A 23,545-nucleotide genomic window follows, 5' to 3' on the forward strand; every position below is an offset into this window, starting at 1 on the left:
CTGCTGTTGCTGCGTGTTCCTGCCCCTGTGCCATAGCCCATAGGCTCCTGGGAGGTGCCACTGCAGCTGTCTGTGATGTGAGTAACTGAAATGATTGCATTAAAGTCACCCTTGCTTTTGTGTCCTAGCACAGACAATACTGAACCTCAGAACTAACAGTAGGGGTTCTGGTGTTGCCACCCTTGCTGGACTTGCCCTAATATTAAAACCAGTTTGAGATGTGCAGACACATCTGTGTTTCTTACCCCAGTCCAGACTGAGGAAATCTGCCACTTATCTAGAATACCCATTTAATCAGAGACATATCTTTATCTCTAGTCTGCCTCATAACTACATGACAGGAAAATGCAAATCCTTCACAATGCTACGATTTAACAGCAGGACTCACCAAAGCCTTACAATATTTATTAGGTCTTCTATTTATTGTCAGTTTCCTGCTTTTAAATATGGCACGGACACACACCGACACCTACACTGTATTTTACTTATAACAGTGGGTGTGGATCATTTTCCCTAAACTGGTAAAAAAGGATTTTAAAAGGCGCCTGTCAGCTGCAAAGCTTTTTATCATCCGGTGTCAGCCGCTGGAAATTATGTACAAACTAAAGTCAATGGAACAAAAGTTAATTATCCAGTAGGGCTATTGTTATTATGTAGAGGAGCCAGCTCTTATTGATTAATGAGTCAGTGCTGTGTTTGCTCACAGGAATATTAATATCTTGTGCACAAGAGAAGTCATTAAAATGAGCAAGGAAGACCTTGACTTTAAACTTAAAGTGCACATTGCTCTAGTTATCTGAATCATTTTGTCAGGTATAGCATCCTAGTTATAAATTATTGAAACAAGTAGTTATTGTAAAGATAGTTCACACAGATGGTTTTAAATTAAACAAGTCGATACACTTTTCCCATTATGTTCTGCACTGTTACGGTTAGCAGGCTTTAGGTGGGTAGTTAGGAGGTAGGATAAGACTCTGGTGTGTGAGCCTTTGCCTCACCTAACCCCTCACAGCGTGAGAAAACTGAGAATAACGCCGTGTCCATGCTGAGCTGATGGGAAGTGTAGGTGTAGCGGACAAATGTGGGTGGGTCAAGAGAGTTCTCTCATGCTATGACTGCTTAGCATTGCAGATGGCCTGATAATAATTAGCAAGTAGGTATTAAGGCGTATTTCAGAATCTAGGTTCCAACACATTGCCTCTTCTAATATTCCCAAAGCCACAAAATTATGCACTGAAAAAATCTCCATTACTATTTTATGAAAATGTATGTTACGGCATTATGAAAATGGAAATTCAATTACACCCGCTTTTAGATCATGCTAAGACCTGAAACTTGGAAAATCAATGTGCATCTACAAAGTTGAGGTCCAGCATCCATTTACACTAATGTTATGTTACATCACTCTGACAGAGTAGAGGGACAGTTAAGTGGGACTATATTTCATTGCCTCTAGTTTGCATACTATTACTTATCAAGAGCAAACCAAAAGCGGTCCTGGTATACATGAGAATTAGGTGTCATGTAACTTAACAAGAGAAAATACCAAAAAAGGATATAACTTAATTATATTAAAATATAAGTAGAACTAAGAAGAAAGGTTAAAACTTTAAATTATTGAAAATATTAAGCAATATTTGGGGGATTAATTGAATGTTGTTTTGAATATATTGTAGGTAGTGCCTGTTCTGGTAAAGATTCAGATATAAGGTGAAATCTAAACATCTCCTTAACTTCCATGAATTACTCCTGCGCTTCATGGTAAGCATATGTCTTGGGGTCTTGCCAGAGGGTAGTGATGTTTCCAGAATTAAACCCGATGCTTGGTAATATGGATCTGTGGGACCAAACCTGTGTCATCTTTGCTGTGAGCCTCTGCCAACCTCAGGGAACAGTAAACCCCTCTCTTTCATCATTTCCAGGACTGTTACCTTATTTGGGTTGTTGTGACAGCAGAATAAGAAGCAAATCTCCAGAAGAAGCTGATCAATTAGAAACCCTCCAGAGGATAACAACAGAAGCAGCCATTGGTCTGGAAAAGATAATCTACTAGGGAAGATCAAGTGAGTGGCATAATTTAACCTGGAGAAAAAGAGACTGAGGAGAGTGTAACTGACTTCAACAAATATGAAAATACTATGGCAAGGAAAGAGGGAATAATCTGTGCTGTATGTTCAATTCATATAAATAATCTGTTCTCAAGGGTAGGCAGACAAAAGCATCATCAGTTTAAAGTGTAGCAAGGAAGATGTCGATTAAGAATAACTGGAGGTGGACTGCATGGCAGGGGTGAGGGGATTCATCTCCTTGTTCCTTTTGTGTTCCATTGTTCTGAAGATTTTTCCTCATGCTGGTCCTGCAGCAGAGGATATGAATGGGTTGTAGCAGGAATAGAATCTGCCTAGAGAGTGGCAAGGTGGAGGGAATTTGGCCTCTTCATTCCACTTTTCTCTCTGTTCCAGCAGCCTCTTTAGTGGGGCCTGGGGCAACATACAATATTGCTGCTGCTGTGCCAGAAGCATGGATATGGCTGACCTGGAGAGCCCTGCAGGACAGAAGAATTCAGCAGTGGGAGATCAGGTGAGAGCAGTAATGATCTTTTTTTAACCACTGGGGGTCTCAGCCAAATGTCAACAGAATTTTGGGTAAGGCAGCAAAGCTGCTTCTGGCCAAGAGGATACCTCTCAGTGGAAGGAAACTCCTAGCTGCAAACAGCAGAGAAAGAACATCTCAAAGTAGAAATTACAGAAATCTTCTCAGATGGAGCCTAAATCCAGAGAAATTCTATTCCTTACACTCTGGACTGCACTGGTATGGAAAACTAGCACTTCATCCTGGGTCTAGGATGTGTCAGCACTTGTGTACACAGCACCCAGGAGAGCCCCACTCCTCCTGGGCTCCAGAGCACTACATCAGCACTGACTGGGCTGGCACTGAGATCACTAAATGAGACAGTAGTCTCAAGGGGCACGTGCTGCTCTTAATTAGCCCAGCCCACCTTATTGACGTGGATTTGTTCTAGCATTTCCCTGACTTTTGATGAGCTGCCATGCAAAGAACTGCAAAACAAGTGTTTTAATGCCAGTCACAATGCCATAAAAAATGACAGCTTCTCAGAGGACATCTTTAATATTCTTGAACTGCATTACAGATACAATTTTCATAATCCAATGAATAAATATTTTGGGTGAGTTTAGTGTATTTCTAGCTCTTTTAGGCACGGGTGAGTTTTTGTTCTCCCACTGCTAACTTGCAAGGAGAGAAAGAAATCAAGACAGACCTAATGATTCAATAAAGCATCCTATATTTTTGCATTTAAAAAACAAGATCTACTAGATTTGCACTGAAATGTTTTAAGGTTAATAGATTACCTCTGAGCCCCAAGGAAATCAAGCTTCCTGTGCCTGCCTGTCATTTACTGGGCTGGTTACTTATCTGTCAATATTTCTTCCTTTTTTTCAAGTCCCAGGCCTACTTGATCTTGTCCATTTGGCACTGCTGGAGGAATAACAAGTTTCTTCCCATCGTGCACCATTCTGGGATACATCATGACAGAGAAATCTCAAAGCCCAGGTCAATTATAACAGAAGATGTGTAGCACCTCTGCCCCCACAGAGTCTTCTGGGGATCCACTTGGCAAAATGATATAAAACTATTTCCGAAGACTTCCCGTGATCTGGCCCTGCTTAGAACTAAGTCACCAGCAAAATGTAAGGAAATAAGCATATGCACCACTGCTTACCTTCCCCCTTGTTTGCCATAGAGCTAACTAAGGTGACATGTGTGAGGAGAGGCCTGGAGTCGGCAGATTCCTCACTATCCAGTAATTACTTTCTAATTAGAATTCATTGAATACAGATAGATACCTTCCCTTCTGATGATGTTAATATCCCCCTGTCAGACATTATGAGGCAGTAGCTGACAGTGAGTTACATGAAGTAATCCTATAGCGGGTAGTGACTTACATAAAGTAACCAAGTTAACCATTTGTCTTAGATAAAATACGATCTCCATCCTCGCTTCTTTGCGCCAAGTCTGTCACCGGCGTGTTGATGTAGTGTTTGTTTACCCTCATTCCTGCAGGAGGAAATATCATAGTTCATGCATCAAATTACTGTAACTGACTGGAGCAGTTGTATTTAAAATCATGCTCAGTGATGTATTTCCATAGTGTCGTTGATGTATTTTCAGGAGCTCTAATTCTTACAAGTGTATCATCTGAATATCATTTATCTGAGAGCGCAGTTGTAAAGTCTGTGGTAATACCTGATCTCATTAGAAAAATCAGTGTTTAAGAATGGAGTGGGGTAAGTAAATCTGAAACGGACTGGATATTTGTGGTATTTTGATAGAAATAAGAAAGAATTTCAGGGTGGTTTTTTTTTCCTTTTTGCTGCAGGGCCTCTAAACATAACCTGACATGTGATGTATTTTTGAAGTCAGAGTTAATAATTCTCTTTACATAAAAAATAAATACCCCCTATTGAATACACGCTCTAAAATTAGAATTGCATATTTCTAAGTAATATACCTAAGGAAAGTGATTTATTCTAATACAATAATGGCATAGATTTACAAAGCTTGAGTGATACAATGTTTCTCGTTATGGTTGTAAAATATTTGTTGCCACTGTGGGATTTTCTAGATCATTATTTTAAAGAAGGAAAAACCCACTTTGACAGATGAACTGGGGCCATTCTGAGCAAATCACAGATACTTCATATAACAAGGCCTCCAAAGAGGGAAGCACAGACTTATTACTATGGCAACCCCGATCAAAACACTATTTTAGTGGAGAGTTTCCAGTTTTACAATGCAATGATGATTGTTTATAGTACCATTGAAACCAGATTCAGCAAAGGTTCAAGAAATGAGCTGACAAGAGGAAAATCATTATAGATAAACTGGGGATACTTGAATGACATATTGTGGAATCTGCTATTATTTGATCAAATGATTAAATTGTTACACAAACATAGATGGATAATGGTATATAATGCAGGCTGATGAACCATATTTTGTTAGTTATGTTATATTGTGTATCTAGAACATAATTACTGGTTCAAAGTTGCAAAACACAAGATTTAATAATAGAAATTACTTAAATAAAAAAAAATCCCTGCATATTAATTCTCCCTAATAATTTATAACATTTAAATTTTACTAATGTTTTACTTCCCAAATCATTTAGTAACATCTACATAAAAACAAATGTCACTTACACTTGGCATTTAGACAGCACCTCTGGTGGGGTGCTTTATTTCCTGAAAGTGCATCAGATGGCACATGGGCTGGATAATACATGCTTAATCCCGTAATAACTTTGATACCAGCTAATCAGTGCTTAAAGACTCTTAATCCTACAGCAATGAACCTGTTCAAACCTCTCCTGTATCTGCAATGGCAGGACAAGGGGATTCTTTTGCGGCAGTAGCCTAGGAGCAGCTCTGGGCTCCCTCTAGATGCTTTCTGCCTCATATCTGCTGGTCCAGGGAAGTGCAGTGCTTATTGACCTCCTTCCTTGTTATAATGGTCCTACTGGTTTCAGTGTAGGAGCCACAGGAATTTGGGGAGACTGATGTGTTTTCTGCTCAGGATTGTTTCTCAACGCAAGAGCCATGGATGAAGTTACTTGTTTCGGCTTCCTCCTATGTTTATGCCATCCCTCACCTCAAGAGTGACACCCTTACCAACCTTCTTGCTAGCCCCACTTTCTCCTCTACTTTATCATGTCAATGCTTAAAAACCTGAGCTTCCCTGTCCATGTAACCATGGCAGCGTGGTTAAAGCCTCTGCCCCCACAGCATGAACAGAGGAAGCTCCTAGTTACTGTAGAAGCAGCCAGAGACAGAAAAGCTCCCAGTTTGAGAAGCAAAATGGTAAAGAAGAAAGATGGATGAAGACTGACCACAGCAAATTTCCTATACCGGGGAGAAGCCTGAGCATGCCCCAGACACAGGTCTGCCCTCTGCAGGAAGGAGCTTGCTTTAATGTTTCCCTTGGCGGGCCTGGCTGATGGGACAGCTCTGAGAGCAGCAGGGCCCCAGGACCACCCTTTGCACATAGTCTTACCTCTGCATCCATAGAATTATAGAATAGTTAGGGTTGGAAAGGACCTTAAGATCATCCAGTTCCAGCCCCCCAAAAATAGTTTTCTCTATGGGCTCCTCAAGGTGAAAGTTTCTGTGAGATCAGGGCAATTTTATTTCCTGAAAGAAATCAGAGATTTACTCACAGAAGCCTTTAAACATTGGACTGAAAGAACAGGATGGAATGTTTTCAGGAGGGTGATTTACTGTGTAGTCTGTATATTATTGCAGATAGAGAGAATTTGGCACTTTGTGGAAGTCTGAAGCAAAATTTTGCCTTGCATTTGGTATTTCAGATGATGCAGGGAAAGCATTTTGTGGTGTAGTCATACTTGGACCAGAATACAAAACACATCCTTTAGTAAACTGTGAAGCTTTAACTTATTCAAGTGACACTTACCCAACAAATCATTTTGAACTTGGAAGCATTAGAGAGGTCACATTTTTACACAGCTGATCTGCTGCTGAACAGTCGTTTTTTAGACATTAAGAGCACCCAGGCTTTTTTCAACACCAGGTATCTTGTCTCATCCATGAATTACATTTCCCTGAGTTTATTATGACCATTGCAAGGAAAATTAAGCCACTCCATTAACATCTGAGACAGGAGCACCCTTCAAAAATCCAATCCAGTAGAGCAGTTGATGGTATTTATTGCTCTTCCCTAATGTACTTGTATTTTCTCTGCCATGCAAGGACTATTCAGACATCATCATACAGCTATCAGGATTGTGTTCCTTGTCTCAGCACCTAAGAGATGACACTGGCACATACTTAATCATGCAGCAATTATAATCTAAAAGACTTCCCAGAATACAGATTGAGTCCCCACATAAGTATAAGGAAGCAGTGTTTTCCACTGATTCCAGTATGTCTGTGCACTCTTGCCTTTTCCATCTAACCTCACAAACATCTGTCTTCAGCCAAGAAACAGCAACAAAGATGTCAACATCTGTTCTGCTCAGCCAAGTACAGCGCTGATGTTCGAGTTTTCCAAGATCACTGATGTCCTACATTATTAATCAAGGGCCTCAGAAATATTTTTTCTGCTGACAGACTATTTATGAAATACATCTCCTGCCTTTAAAATATGATTAGTGCACAATCCTATGGCATGGAGCAGGGATGAAGGCTGCTGGGCTGAGATTCAGCTGGTAAGGACTGTACTAGTCACTTGGAGGTCATAAGAAGCATCTGAAAGAAATGGCAAGGTAACTGCAGGTCCCTTATTGCCCCTTGTTTCTGACATGGTTTTATTTATTCTGGAATGTCCCCATTTAACATGAGTCTCCGGGAGTTCGTGTAACAATAATGGCAAAGAACATTTCTTCCCTTTCGTCATCCTTCCTCTGGTTATCCATCTTACCTGGGTGCCCTGTGTGTGTGGTGGATGTCCTGTAAGGCCACTGTTAGGTAACATCTGAATTCTGTTTCCTCAGTGTTACTTCTGATAGTGCTTCCCACATCTCTGACCTACAGAGGGTGTGAGTTATGCTGAGGTTACGGATACTAGAGAGATAGTTTCTGTCTTCCTGTGAGAATTCTTGATGTCTGAGATAACTGAGATAGTAAAGATACCAGTCTTCTCATTTAATACAATTGTATACACCAGCACAGACTCTTTTTTACCTTAATCACTGCTCAGTCTGTTACTTCCATTCTCTTGTCCAAAAGCTCCCCATCAGATCACTGTCTGAGGCCTCTGGGATGGTAAGAGTGACCTAAGCCTGAATTTCTCCAAATCGGTTCAAAACCAAAATGAAAATAGAAGCTGAGCTCATGATTTTGATATTAAATCGACACAGTCTTCAAGGGAAAAAGAAAAAAGGAATCAAACCCCCCAGTGATGTCCATTGCATAAAACCCCTCATAGGCTGGGCACAGAAAATGTGGGGTATGAAAGTAAGTCTATGAGAGAGAAGCAGAACAACCCTCTGGCTTAGAGATTTCTCTATTCTCCTCTTGGTCATTTTGTTCCACTCTATCTCTCAACAACAACTTGTAGCAGTCAGAATGTCTTTAGCATTTTATCCTCAGCCCACAGAGCAAGTAAGACCTTTGCTTAACAGCAGCTTCCAGATACAAAATAACTCATACATTTGAAATGCAAAACAGCTCCTAAATTTCAGAGGGCTGCCAAGTGAAAATGCCTCTCTCTGAGGCGCAACAGTGGCTCTGGGGAAGGCTGTCTCCAAGGAGGAGCAGCACAGAGCCAGGCTCACGTGGGGTTCTGCTCTCCATCACTCGCATAGATGTTGTTAAGAAATAATTGTATAACCTCATCATCTCCATGCTTACAAGTCAGCACAGCTTTAGTCCTACCCAGCTCCCCTGCCACAGGATAAATCCTCTCCATCTATCTCATCTATCAGCTTTGTATAAGTGCTCCATCCAGCTCTCTGTACTGTTTTTATCAACAAGCACTGTCAGGTTAAAAAGTGGATGACTTACTTCCCCAAGCGATCTGAAGAATTCAGTGCCACAGAAACATGTTTAATGCTGGATAACCATCCACCTTTCCCAAGTGAATCTTTAATGGCAGGGGCTGCTTTCCATAGTGCACTGACCAGAAGGAGCTGTGATTAAACCCCACACTGTGATTTCTATCCAAAATTTTCCACTCAGCGGTGACAAAATCTGATGTAGTTTTCACTAAACTCTCCCCCAGTTTCCCACTGGCTTTTAGTATGTGCAGATAATTCAGAATAAAGCCCCTTGTCACAGTAATATGTATTCTAGCGTAGCGCAGAGGAGCTGTTTCACCATGTAAAAGCCATATTGCCAAGCTGTATTATGCTTTACCTGTCACCATGCCAGGAAACATTTAACAAGAGAAGAAAACAAGGAGAGCGCATGTGTTGCCAGCTATTCAATATAGGCCATTTACTATTAAACTGTGGAAAGGTGCTGGAGTTTAAATGCACCCTGGCTTTCTTCTGCTACTGGTAGCAAAACGCTGAAAGGTTTTGCACTGTTGACCTACTGTTCAGTGCTGCTAATTTGGCCCTGGACTATCTCACCGGGTCTTTATGGTTCACTGGTCTTTTCTGAGCCTCAAGGGAGGGGTTGTGTGTTTGTTTTCAAAGGATTTATACCACCCCTGAAAGTGAGGTTTTGGCTGAGTGATTGGCTTCAGTTTCTATGAGAAAGGGTGGCCCAGACTGCCTGAGTCCAGCCTGGGGGTGCAGGGACAAGGCTCAGTCTCATGCGAAAACTAGCCACAGCGTTTAGATGTGAGTGTCTTGCCGTGGTAATGCCTTCATCACCCGGCCAGCGCAAAGTCCTGAGGTTTCTATTGGTGCCCCCCATGCACCAAGTGGTATGTTTGAGCAGCACTAACACTTAGTAATAGGGAAATGCTGGAAAATAAGGGGTAGTCTAACTATTTCCTTTGGGGAGATGCCCAGTGGTGTCACCCTTCAGTTCTGCTTCCTGCCACAGGGGCTGTCAGTGCAGTTCATGTGAAGCACTAGTTTGGAGTGGAGCTGGGACTGTAAGACATGTCCACCCTTTAGGTAAGTGATAGAAACAGAAGGCTGCACCATACATAGTCTCAGCATCTGGTAAATCAAACTTTGTCTTCCTTTCTAGGAAGTGGAGTGGCTTTGGTGGAAAGGATCGGACATGTCTTTTGCACAACCCCACTCTGGATAGCCTATGGGCTGCAGAAGATAAGAGGTGTCCCTTCAAGTTCCCATAGGCAGAACAGAGGACAAACTCACAAGTCCTGCCTTTCAGCAAGAGGATATGGTATAAAACAGCACCCAGGAAGTCTTAGTAAGTAGCTGTGTAGCTAAGCTGTGACATGATGGGTATTTTTAGTTTGTATGACTCATTGGCTTCATTGCTTTCATCATTTATTTTCTATATGGTTGCTTTGGGCTGTGGGGTACTGGCACGTACTGTTACAGTGTGCTTTTGAAGTAAAAATTCGGACCATGGATGCAGAGGAGTGAAAGAATAGCTCATAGAGAAGGCCTCTGCTAGGCTTTGCCTTCCTGAAGCATGGAGCTGTGTGCCTCACTTCAGAATGTCCTGGAGTCTGATTTAAGTACTGCGATGAAATCCAGGGAGACAAATGATTGTTGCAAAAATGAGGTTGACGAGTGTTTTGCGACAGCCTTGTTATAACGTGATCTACTGTGGTCAGGTGTGTTACTCTGTCACTTGAGCACGTGTCAGTGTAATACAGTTTGAATCCAGGGCACGAGGGGATAGAGGTGCCCTCCATTTACAGTTGTTTCCGTGTAGGAACCTTAAGCTACAGGGAGAAAAACCTGAGTTAGGCAAGGTATTATACTCTGAGCGAGACCCCGTGAGGACCTTTTAGTGCTTGAAATGAGGGTGAACATTGCCAAGTGTGGCTATGCAGCAGTTCTGGGGCTCTCTACAGAGGCTTTTGGGGGGGTTGAGAAAGAATCAGAGGCTTTTGGGGGGGTTGAGAAAGAATAAGGCTGATCTGAACAACACAAGCTGTGAGGAACGATGGCAAGGCTGGTGCTGATGGCTGTACAGTGGCTCTCGCTTCCCCTGCTGCTCCTGTAAGGACATCTCAAGCCACAGATTTGACTGTTCCTTCCTTTCTCTTTAAGTGCTTTGAAACGACTATTTCAAAGTGGAAACAAAAAGCACAAATAGATGCAATCAGCAGGCACATCTCTCCTTCCTCCCCCCAGATAGCACTGTCTTGCTGACCCTGGCAGTGATTTTATTGGTCCCCTCTTGACTGGCCTCTATGTCTCCCCACCTGGTGCTCCAGTGCTAATTGGTACAATTAGCCTCTCCCTCCCTCGGCTAATTGCTAATGACTGTCTCACCATCCCCATGGGGACCAGAAGAAACTTGCACAAGGGGGAGAGCTGCAGTCACAGAGACACCAAAGGGGGAAATAGAGAGCTGGGGCAGGCTGGTTGCTCTCCATTCATCTTGCGTTCACTCACACAAAGCACATAACTCTTTCTCTGAGCAACATATAACATTTCTATGCATTGTGTTATCAATAAAGTAACAGGGCTGTTCAGCACCAGGGAGCCAGTCATAGAGTCTGTAGGCATTTGAGCACTTGGGCTGCTAAAATGTACAAGGTAAAACTCCCTAGCTGTCGGTCCAAGGTCTTTGTAAGACACATTTTATGCCAGCACCTGTCTGGAGAATATTGCTGGAAGTTGCACAGAGGCTTGTGGTAGTAGAAAAGTTAATATCCAGCTTGTTTAAAAGGAGCTGGAAACAAAGGCTCTATCGCTTCTTCAAAGGAATAGTGTGATCCCTCTACAAAAAAATACATGCTCTTGAAACTGCTGCATGTTTAATATTAATACAAGTATTTGTTTGTGACTATATTTGAAATGGTTTCAGATGCCAAGTTGTCCTCTGTTGTCCTCAGCAGACAGGGACCCTTGGTGAGAAGACTCTGATGAGAATTAGAGAATAGTTTTATCAAAGAAAATATTGAAACTGTCTTTTCATACTGGGACCTGACTGTAATAGCATGTTTTCTTTTTTAAAGATGCATTAATTGCATGTATACTACTATACTGTGTATATTACTATACTACTGCCCATCCTATGTGTTAGCTAACCTGGCTGAAATCAGTAGGTGAGGATTGAGGTGGTATGCTCAGGGATATGACTTTCCAAATACATGGATCCAGACAAGGGCTGGGGAGCTCTCCTCTGTGTGTGTGTAGCTCTTGCCGTGTTGACGAGCAAACCCAGCTGAGCAGAAGAACAAAGTCAGCTCAGTGGAAGATCAAGCTAAACCCGAGTGGCACCAGAGCTGGTGTCATGTACTGAAAGAGCTTTGCCTGCATGGGAATGATTTTGTGTTGGTTTGACCTACAGTATAACACCCTGCCCCACAGCTTAGCCAGGGAAAGGGAGGAGTAGAGAGGGAGTCCCTGACAGTTTGAACTTGTCAGCCTGGAGATCAAACCTCTGTAGACATGCAGGGTTGTAAATAGGTACTCTGTTATAGATAGATACTCAGCGTATCACTTGGCAGGCAAAGGAAGAGGTGTTGAGGGCAGAAACAGTGGGGGTTTTGGCTTAAATTCTCCAAAAATACTGCTGAATGTAAATTCTTTATGTTCAGGTAGGAAGCCGTAAGAATTGGAGAGAAAGGAGATTGCTGTGAAGTTGATTTTATGACTTGCAGGTGAGGGCAGCATAAAGGTATTTGCTGTTGTTGAGAGCACATATGTGAATGGGCAGAGAAGACAAGCTTCTGTCAAGCCTCACATGTGACTAGTGTTTTCCAAGAGTTATTGCATTTTCCTAATGAAATGACCTCTTTGAGATGAGGCAGTATTTATTTCAAACCATGTAATGTCTTGCACTATCCCAGCTTCTTCAACCCCCTTCAAACTTGAGCTCAGTTTTTCCAAGCAGTGTTCATCTTGTAAAGCTATTCATATATCAACGCATGGGTCCATACATCAAGATATAATTTGTGGATAGACACTGACATTTAGAAAAAAAAACAAACTATCAGACCAGGAAAACATCTGCCATGAACAAGGGTTTAAGGAACTATTCTAGTCTCATGAAGTGAGTGGATGGATGGTCAGGGGCACTTTGCTGCCTTTGCTGTGAACTCTACACTGTGGGGAAGGCTGTGTGGTGAGGGGGGCAGAGGTTGGTACAAACAACCTGAAGCAAGAGGGAGGTAGTTTGGGCCACTGAAGCACTCAGTGCCCTTGAGTAAGTGGCTTGACTTGCTCATTCCTTAGGGTGACCTTGGACAAGGCTCCTAAATTCATTTTCCTCAGTCAACCCAGCTGGCAAATTTGTTTGGGGGTGAAGAAACACCAAAATGACATTGAAAAGCAAGCTGTGCCCCTGCACTGCCCTTTGCAGGGTAAACAAACCATACCCCAACATCCCCCCAGCCCACCATCGGGGATTTTCAGTGTGTCCTTTGTGGAGCCCTGTGGAAAAGCCTGGATGCAACATGAACTGCACAAATGGAACAGTTGCATATTCAGATATAGTGCAATGTTTGTTCATCTCTCAAAACGTGTGTACAGTACTGATCACTGTATTATCTGTGTGCTTTCAGCTAATTAGCAATGCAAATACAGAAGGATTCTTCTCCTTCCCTCCTTTTCCAGCCAGAAATGCATTACTTTTATGCTGTTACCTTTTACATCATAAAAAAAGATTCTAGACGTAATAAACCAGCATATTCAGCATCTAGTGGAAAGATAATATTATAAGTGTGAAAGATGGTTCTCCTGCAAAAGGGCAGTTTTATTCATTGGCTAACAGAAAGCATTAGTTTTACAGTTCAGGGTAGAAACTGCCATAATTCTGGTCATATTGTTTCTTCTGGCAGGGAATAAACTCTCTTCTTTTTTTATACCTAGAGGTGAGTTTTTACTCTTTCTCTTTGAATTACACTGGTGGTCATCAGAGTGGTGGTGGAACAAGAGTGTGATGTTGCTGAAGTACTTCAGATGTATTTGCTCAAAGCACTGCCACTATAATTCAAAGTGAAGAGAGTAAAACTTACAGCAGGCGCTCCAGAATGGAGGACACCAAGGTCTTTGTTTACTGTCCTCATCCTCCTTCCCTTTGGGCAAGAGACAGCATCTGACATCTGGGTTGCTAGGTACACAGAGTTACCAGCCAATTGCTACCTACAAGCACAGAGGAATGGGGAGGAGAGGACCAGGCAAGAAGAGGTGCCCCTGGTGCCATCTGGGGATACACAGAGGCCAGTGCAGGGCGCAGGGACTGCTGCCTCCCAGGGGTAGGTCTCACTGAGACCAGCAGATTAATTTACGAAATAAAAGAGATTTGAGGGCACCTGGGGTTGGAACTAGATGATTTTGAGGTCCTTTCCAACCCTAACCATACTATAGACAAAGAGTTGCACACCTACTTCAACAGTAGTTTCAGCGGTGCTTCGGTTTCAGCAGCATTCAGCAGTGCTTCACTGCTGAAAAGCTGCTTGAGGTGAAAAGAAAAATTGGGTTTGTTTCCATGCTGTTGTCACCCCTAACCTTAACTTTGCACCTTCTGCAAAAAATTTAAGCATATTTCTCCTTATATAAACCTTACCATAAGTCGCAAAATCATCCTATGCCTATATTCCTAGTGGGATGTGTATTTATATAGGATGGATCTGGGTCAAAATCAAGGCTATCAAAATCTGAAGTTTTCATTGAGCATTTGTGATGCTGTCATTTGCAGCTCCCCTTTGTGTTTGTTTCTTCTGTGGATATGATTTGTTGTGACCATTCCCAAATACATCATTATTCCAGAAAATTACTCAATCTTTTCTCTTTATCCTCCAGACAGTGTGTGGATGTTGTCACCATGGGGCTGAATAAGTACATTTGGCACAGATATATCCCAAGACGTAAAAATAGCGACCTGATCGTGCACAGAGCTCTTTTGAGCAGCTGAATACAGAATCCCCTTCTACTAATTTTCTCGCCATTAAACCAGATCTGATCACTGGCCTAAGCCATGCTGTGGGACACCTGAGTGGAGACAGAGAAAGTGTTCCCATACCAAACTTTTCTTTAAGGGTTACCTGATTCTCTGTGTAATTTATGGCGGTCCCTGGAAGAAATTGCATCACATCCACATGAAAAAAAATACAACCTAGTGGAAAGAGTGAGATTAGACATAAACTTGCAAGCTCTGTTTATAATGTGGAGCAACAATACAGTTCATACATACTGTTCCGCTGCTGCTGCTACTCTGGAGAAAGAATGAGGGTAAAACGTGTGAGAGAGCCACAGTTAAATTACTCACTATTAGCCCCTACAGTGTGCTTCCAACCTGCGTTGATATATATATACAGAGAGAGCGAGAATGTCACAGTTAAATTTTTTTTACTAGTATAATGAGGAAAGAGACCAAGAGAAGAAGTTCCCTTGGCTAATTTTCTAGCCAGCAGCCACTGCAATGTTCCCACTAGGAGAGACTGAACAAGTGAGAGAGTGATATAATAAATAATGACTGGCTTTGCTGGGAAGCAGAAATTATCACTGTGCTTGGGGGATCTAAGTATGTGCTCACCCAAGATACGGGCAGGGGGAGGGAGCCAGGAGCACTCTGTCATGTCTTGAGAACATTCAGCAATGTTGGAATTAAAAAGGATTTCAGCCACTGCTTTGTCTGCTAAACCGGGGATGGGAAAGGCTGGATGGAGCCATTCGGTATGAGGTACACAAGGAGATGTCAAAGGAGTTGCCAGTCTAAGCTCTTTGTTTTATATCTGCTCCCTAAAATGGAGTGTAAAGCAAAGGTGTGCGAACAGCCGTGCCCAAGGGTGTGGAGCCCCACACTGACTTCTCCAAGGAGTGCACTCCGTGGGCACAGCCTGTGGTTGGTGCTGCTCACCCTCTGGCACAGGCTGAGTGGACTCAGGCCATGGAGAAGTCACTTCTTGGAGGAGTTCCACGCAGAGGCTGTGTTCAGCTTGGGATCTCACAGCAGCCAGGGTTAAGGCTGTGCTGTTGGGATCCATGATCAGTTCTTGTGGCAAATAACGCTGAAATGGTTCAACTCTGGCTGTAATGTCTCCTTAGGCATAGAAATTAGCCACGTATTTTAAAATCTGGAAGTTTTTTTTGTCATTATTTAGGTTAAAAGGGAGAGCAAACCAAGATAAAGTCACATCAGTACAGCTGAGCACTATGTGCATGTGCCTCTGTGTTTCTATTCAAAGCCTTGTCTTGCAATCTGGTGCTTGCCCCTGCAGGCACACATAGTCCTTAGAAACAGAAAGGTGCAGTTCAGAGAAAAGGTCTCTTACAGGAAAGGAGTGTTGTGGCTTAGCCAAACACAAGCTGTTATGCTTGGTGCAGGGCAGCTGGGTAAGGTGCAGTGGTGTGTGATGGAGATGTCAGTTCAGATGGTCAAATGGCTCTGCCCACCCTTAGGTTCTATTAATTAAACTACATTGAAGAAGTCATAGGAGTTGTGGTTGCTAAAATCTCTTGGCCTTCAATAATGAAAAAGTAAAATCAACTATTGTGAGATTTGTGTTATTTTAACAAAAAAAATCTCCTTAGAAAGGCTTGGAGAATTTTGGACCCATCTAAACCTGAAGCAGATTCCTGGGTCAGGCTTCAACTACAGACACTAGTTTAAACCCCATAGCTAAACAGGGCCTCCTTTCCCATTTCCAAAAATAGTATTCTACTTTCTACATCTCACTGTTTCATGTACAGAAATAAATAATCTGGGATTTGGTATGATTTAGTTCATTTAAATGAAAGCAACTTTCGCATAACGGGTTGAATATTCTGCTTCCTGGACTACATCTCAAGCTTTTTTTCAGGAGAAAAGCAGCACCCTTTTTTTTTTTTGTGCTCCAGCATCATGGAAATTTGCATGGTGAGATGCATTTCTCACCACATGCCGGCTGCAAATTGTATTTGAAATGGAAGGTATCAATTAAATAAGCTTTTCTGAACTGCCTGGTGACAGCTGCCATGCTGCTGAATGTTGATGACACTCGCAATGTCAACAGATATGGGCCCTTGCACTGGAGATTATAAAACACTTTCTAGCCATGTAAATACTGGTTTAACAAGTAGATTAAGATCATCATTTCAATCATTAAAGACAGAAACGTTCACTGGGGAAGCCTTTCCTCCATAAGCACACCCAGTCACATCTACACTGGTGCTGGTTGAGTGGTTTCAAACCCTGCACAAGCTAATGGAGGGGCAAGATGAAACTGGTGCTCTAGGACAGTGGGAGGCTAGGCTGGCTGCTCAGACAGGCAAAATCACCCTGGAATCTAGGGATGGTTTGGGGGTCTGAAGACCTGGAGGAGTCTCTCAACTGGTCCAGCCAAGGGTCTTGCTCTGGCTGAGGGGATAAGGGCAGCTCCTCACCAGCTCAGCCCCAGCGCAGTGGGCATCAGGAAGCAAAGCTGGATGCAGTTGTTCAAGACTAAGCCAGTTTTCTTTACAAAATGCCCATTTGCGTGAATCGATTTTTCCTTTGAATGAGCGTGGCAGGTTTGAGTGGAGCTGCCTTTTTTTATCAGGTTGCAGTTCCTGGCCTGAAGTGAAAGACTGCAGAGATGCTGGGGGAGAGAATTCAGCTGGGACCCTCAGCATCCCTGTTAGACAGGGTGCCTGTGGAGATGCTGGCTGTTGTGTGGTAGGGTTTTGCTCTGTGGGTCTTTTTTTGCTAAGTTTATAAAACCTTGGATTTAGTCCAAACGAAAAGGTTTCTTCTCTTTATATAAATTCTTTAAAATCTTGTGAAAACAGGTAGAGGCATCCTTCTTGCCAGACAAGCTGCAACTCACAGTGAGAGGGAGGTGTTGGAGTGCATGGACCTGTGACCAGCAGGTCAAAGGAGGTGATCGTGCCCCTCTATTCTGCTTTTGTGAGAACACTGTGTACAGTTCTGATGTCCTCAGCATAAGAAGGACATGGAGCTGTTGGAACAAGCCCAGAGGAGGGCCACGAGGATGATCAGGGGACTGGAGCACCTCCCATATGAGGACAGGCTGAGAAAGTTGGGGCTGTTCAGACTGGAGAAGAGAAGGCTGCGTGGAGACCTCATAGGAGCCTTCCAGTATCTGAAGGGGGCCTATAGGGATGCTGGGCAGGGACTCTTCATTAGGGACTGTAGTCAAAGGACAAGGGGTGATGGGTTCAAACTTAAACAGTAGAAGTTCAGGTTAGATATGAGGAAGAAGTTCTTTACTGTGAGGGTGGTGAGGCACTGGAATGGGTTGCCCAAGGAAGTTGTGAATGCTCCATCCCTGGTGGTGTTCAAGGCCAGGTTGGACAGAGCCTTGGGTGACATGGTCTAGTGTGAGGTGCCCCTCCACTAACAACTGAGCCACCACCTTAACACCCCCATTTCTCTAGCACAAACTTTCATTTCAACCATGCCTTTGCCATCCTTGCATGAAAAAAGTCCCATGTAAATGTGAGGCATGATCTGATGTGGCTAAGCCAACACACAGGATGTGCGTGATCCAGCTCCTGCAAAGTCTTGGGGAAAACATGACCTGGGTATTGCTTTTATGAATAGCATTTTTAATCTGAACAGTGTGCCTAATCATGTCTGGTGTACAGTACTTAGGTTAACAACATAAACTAGACCTTGAGAAATGCAACTATTGTAATCTCTTCATTATTTATCCATTTTAATCTCTATTAGGAGACTATGTATAATTTATTTTTCATTTTTGCAATGAATAATATAACTAAGACCTCTTTATTTTTTTTATTTGAAAATTCTGTTTTAAAGTGCTCTGTTGGATAACATTAACTATATTTTCGTTTTTTTGATAGTAAAGTGAAAATAATATGCTAAGCTTTTGCATGGGAATGCATATTAGAATGCCCTTAATGCAGTGTGTGCCTGGCACTCCAGAGACTCGAGGCTGCTTCATCTATGTACTGAGACCTTGAAGTTGTATGGCCCAGCACCAAAGACCTGAATACTCATGCTAAATTGTTGAATTTCTGTGTTTTTATAATCCTGTTTTAAATTTCTTCTCCTCTTCAATTCTATCTGGATTGGGTCCCTTGAAACTGTTATTGCTGTCATCAGAGCTGCTTATTTTGCTGACGGAGTTTAAATGACAACTGGGCATCGATCTTACTGCTGCAACCTGAAGTTAGGAAAATCCTAGGTGGGGAAGAGGTGAGTAAGAGATTTTCTGGTCACATAAATGTGATCCAGGACCTATGACTGCTGTCTTGATAGTCTTGAGCCCTGACCTGAAGCTGTGGAGAGCTTCCCAAAATGTCCCGTGTTCAGGGAGTTTGCTCCCCAGAGAGGGCCTTCTAAACAAAACCTCTTCTTCAAAGGTGCAAATTGCTAAATACTAGCAGTCCTAGGCTGAGGGTCTCCTAAAACACAATCCCAACAAACTGCGTCGAATGACAGATGAACATAGAAGGGGCTTCTTCCATCAGTTTGTTTCTTAAAGGGAAGTGGGTCGAGGGGCAATGCAGAAAGCCAAGGGCAGAAAAATGCCACTTAAGCCTCAGTCCTGAGAGATGTACTCCTTAAGCAGCCTCCTTCTGGCAGGCCTGCACTAAAATCCCGGCTCCGTGCCGATGCTGCCATCAGCCTGCGCTCCCCAGGAAAGCTCAGCCCTGGGTTTAGGGTCCTATCTCAACTCCCCACAAGGGGTGGCAAGCAGGCTGTCTTGTCCTTGAGAATTCCTTTTCTTCTGCAGCTATTTATCCCTCTGGAAAAGCGGAGCTATGAAAAATAAATGGGACAGTTCTAGTCCCATGGGATTTATTTACCGAATTAGAGGATTGGTGCAACCTATTAAACATGAGTCTTCTTGGTTTGAGAAGACATGATTGCCAGAATTATTTGGTGTACTTTATTTGGTCAGCACCCTGCCTTTCAAAATGCCCTGCATGACTGTGAAGAGCCAGCATTGGTACATCTTAATTCAGGATTAAGAGTCTTCAGGAGATACTGGTCTAACTCTTCCATGCTGCTGCCCTCCCTCCCTTGCAGTTTGCAGCAGCAGCATCTACAGTAATGGAGAATAGCTGTATAGTTTAAGCAAAAGCCAAGAGCTTTGGACACCAAGAAAGCAATCCTCTCCACTGCCTGTCTCATGGAAAGGAAGGCATTGTGCCCATGGATGTAGGGCCCTAGGGTGATTTTAAATTAGCTGAAGACTCTACTTCTGTGTGAAGTTTGGCTGCAAGAACAGTGTGGTAAAACACATATTACCACTTTCCTACATTATAGTTAATCACAATTTTCTAGAACAGTTAAACTGCCATCCCCTCCCAGAGAATAATTACTGCTATTTAATTGTATTTATAATTTAGTATACACCTGAAAAATATGCTATAAAATATCAGGGGGGTTCCCTTTAATACTGGTGTTCCATTTACAAACTGTCACATTTATAATGCGTCTTTAATCTTCTGTGGTCTGCTAGAATTTTATATTAAAGTCTGCTTTGTGCTTTAAATATTAAAGATTCTGCAGTACTTCAAAAGGTGATAATGCCTGATGCTCTGGTGGTGCTTAAATCTCAACAGCTAAATATATTGAGGAATGTTCGGTGGCCCTGGCTTAATTAAACATGTATGTGTATTTTCAAATGCAATCTTTTTCTGCTTGTTAGGTTTTTGACAAACCTCCAAACAGGTCCAGGTGGAACAAAGCATGTAAACAAGCTTGTGAATGCAAGCTTAAAACACTCAAATTAGCACCTTCTTACAATTAATATGCAAACCCTGGGATCTCTGTTATTGATAATGCCATTTAATATTATTTGCAGCTGAGCCTTATAGTCTAGCCTTTTCAGTTTGATAAACCATGTCCACTTTAATTATGTGAAAATGTACTGTTAGAGACTAGTCATCCAATGAGACCCTATTCACTATGAAAAACTTATTCTACCCTGTGTAACATAGTATAAATTACAGGGCTGCAATAGCAGTTCAGCAGGCCATTTGCTTTACAATGTTTAATGGTCTAATTTAGCACATATAGCTAAATCTGGAACCATCAAGGTAGGCACACAGGTTAACAGGTAGTCTTTTTAGTGTTCTCATTGCTCGTTCCGCACCCCCCCCCCCAACCCCCCAATGGGTTAATAAATTCACGTATAGCATCTTCTCCTAGACTGAATTGTAAGTTCTATCTTGAAAGTGCAAGTGCAAACTCTCTCCAGTAGGATTGATACCCACTGATGGGGCTCTGCTCAGAGCCAGGGCAGGATGTGAGGATGTGATCCTCTATCAGCACCCTGCTACAGAGTGATAGATGTATTAGGAGCAGACTGACTGCAGCATCTGCTCCTGCAGATTTCTAGCAGCAGAAGAATGTTTGGGAAGGGTTTTACTCTTCCCAAAATAACAGGAGGGTAAAGCTCAGCAGCCTCAAAACAAGCAGAGATTGTGCCCCATGGCTGGTCCACTCATGCAGCCTGTTTGATTGGCAGTCATGGTAATCTGACTTCTCTTGCCCAGTTAGAGTAATTGGTGCAGTCACGGTGTGTGTCATAAGGTAGCTTTTGCTACCTCAAAATTAGTCCATATCCAAATGACCTGACTGGTCATTTCTTTTTACATTTTGCACTTTAAACTGTAGTGTTTCTATTAAATTAAAGTGCTGCAGATTTAAACATGTATGAACACAAACATGTTCATGCGTAGGTGTATGATACATATATGATATATGATACATATATCAACAAAACAAACAATTCTGCATCTGTGTAGGATCATTGCCTTCCAATTCTGCATAGAGACTGGCCATAATTTGAACATGGAAGGAAATATTCCATACCTGAAGAGATGTGGGGAATTACTCCATTTGTTTTAGTGCAAGTATGCAGCAATTGTCTGAATGCTGTAATTGTCTGAAATATGATGAAAATATCTATGAATACACCCGAGAAATGTTCTTATATTCTTCTGTAATAGGTAAGGTGATGGCAGAAACTGGGGAAGCTGAAATAGAGCTACTGCAGTTTTACAGGTGAGGCAATGTTAGCAGGAAATGACAAGCAGGCTATAGTTATTATAATACCTAGGGCAAAGCAGCAAGCATGCACAGTGATAGACAAATCTAAATTAATCATAGCCAGGGTGGTGTGGCATTTTAATGTAAACTTATTCTACTGTAGGGAAACTTGTAAGAATATTGTAAAATAGGTGAAATACCACTCATCATATGTGACTGACAAAACGTTTTCTGTAGAAAATACAAATTCAAGCATTTTTTCTTGCATTTTAATATTCTCCTGTTCAGACAGAAGAGGATGGCTTCGCTAGTCATCATTAAGTCCTTATGAGTTAAAACTGTTTGTTTCCCTGTTGGATTCAGCATGTTTTCTCAGTCTGTACCCACCACCTATAATTAAAATGTTGTCCTAACAGCATCAAGGTGCAGAGAGTAAAAGAGTCAGCTCACCTCTGGAACTGCACACTTTATGGAGCTCCACAACCCCTCAGAAATGGAAGCTCGGAGAAACTGTCTCTGTGATCTTTAATGGATTTTTAAAGATGACAAGAAAGGAAATGGGAAACTAAAGGCATGGAAGACATAAATTCCCTAAAGGTGCATTCTGAAGTAAATCAGAGCAACTGAAAAAGTGAAATCTTTGAGCCCTGGGATATCTCCCAGGTTTTTCAGCTGGACACTTACGGCTTGTCAGGTCCCTGAACACCTCTGCTCTGGGCATGCTTTGACACAGCGAGTCACAGAAAGATGAACAATATCACCTGAAGTGCTGTTTGAGGGGCAGAAAATTGCTCCCATTGCACACTGTGCTGCCTTTACTCTAAATCACATGACTTATTACAACCTTCCCTTTATAAAAGAAGTGCCATTTAGGTATGTTAACTTCTCCAGCTCTAATAGGCATGTTTCCCTCCTTATTTCCACAACAGCCAAATGCAGTCAAAGAAAGAGGTAAAGATCAGGTTTTATAAAATCAAACTCAGATTGTTCTCAGGGCTACAGCTGCATGAAAGCTAAATAACAATAGGCAAGAACAAGCAGCCTAAAAAAGCTGTGTTACCCAGTGCATGTTACTAAGATATGTGCGTTTCTATAAACTGGTAGGGGGAAAAAGAAAACCAGTTTTCCTTCCAAAAACATCTGACCATGGTTGCACTTTGTAGTTTTCAGTGAATAATACACTCTGAGGCTTATCGTAGCCCAACACGTGAACTGGCTGTACTTGAGTGGGTAGGGGGTTAGGGGGCATCCTTGTATAGAATGAAAAGAGGAACATTGGTAAAGATGGTGGTAAGTATTGCAGAGGGTAGTGTTCTGGCTATATGTGTACCAGAGCAGTACCTTTAGACCACTCTGCTTGAGAAAGCATTATTCTGGCTTTCTTCTCCAGTGTTGTGGATGACTCCATGGAAAATGCTGCACTTTCAGTCAGTCACAATTTTACCCAACAACTATAAATAACACCAGTAAGGTATGAGAAAAAGACAGATTTTTGGTATTACCCAGCACTGTGAATCATTGATTCTGCTTTTAAGTGTGAACTAAAGTATGCAAGGAAGATGACTTGCTCAAAACTACGGGTATTACAAACCTAGTATTGTGGCCTGGAAACCAACTGTAAAGTTCATGTACCAGCATCATTCCCTCTATTTGCATTTCATAACATAAAAACATAAAACATAAACATAACATGCATAAACATAACAAAACATGCATAACATAACATAAAAACATAAAACGTTTTAGGAGGGACAAAGTTAACATTATGACTTTATTGCCAATGTGGTGTGTATCTGTGTAAGAGGCTGGAGTTAAATCCATTCGCCACAGGCACAGCAGTTTCCTCCCCCAACAGGTAAAGCACGAATTCAAAGGCCACAGTAAATTTGGGTCCGGTGCAATGCAGTCTGTCACCTCATGGGTGCAGGATGAGTGCTTTGCTAGAACATCTCCCCATATAAGCTTTGCTTGAGCAAGTCACACAAAATCAGCCTCTCAATCTGAGCACCTCT

At 42.3% G+C, this 23,545-nt stretch overlaps 1 long non-coding RNA gene across 1 annotated transcript; it reads left to right on the forward strand.

Moving 5' to 3' along the window:
* The first annotated feature begins 2,283 nt into the window (after positions 1–2,283).
* On the forward strand, positions 2,284–9,760 carry LOC130609856 (uncharacterized). The gene is made up of 3 exons (XR_008974894.1): positions 2,284–2,580; positions 3,464–3,823; positions 9,681–9,760. It is a non-coding gene; the product is annotated as an uncharacterized LOC130609856 (long non-coding RNA).
* The last annotated feature ends 13,785 nt before the right edge of the window (positions 9,761–23,545 follow it).

This window comes from Pezoporus wallicus, unplaced genomic scaffold, assembly GCF_028554395.1.
Source record: "Pezoporus wallicus isolate ANWC-B61680 ecotype Strahan unplaced genomic scaffold, APGP_CSIRO_Pwel_v1 contig_593, whole genome shotgun sequence".
In the NCBI taxonomy this organism is placed as follows: Eukaryota; Metazoa; Chordata; class Aves; order Psittaciformes; family Psittacidae; genus Pezoporus; species Pezoporus wallicus.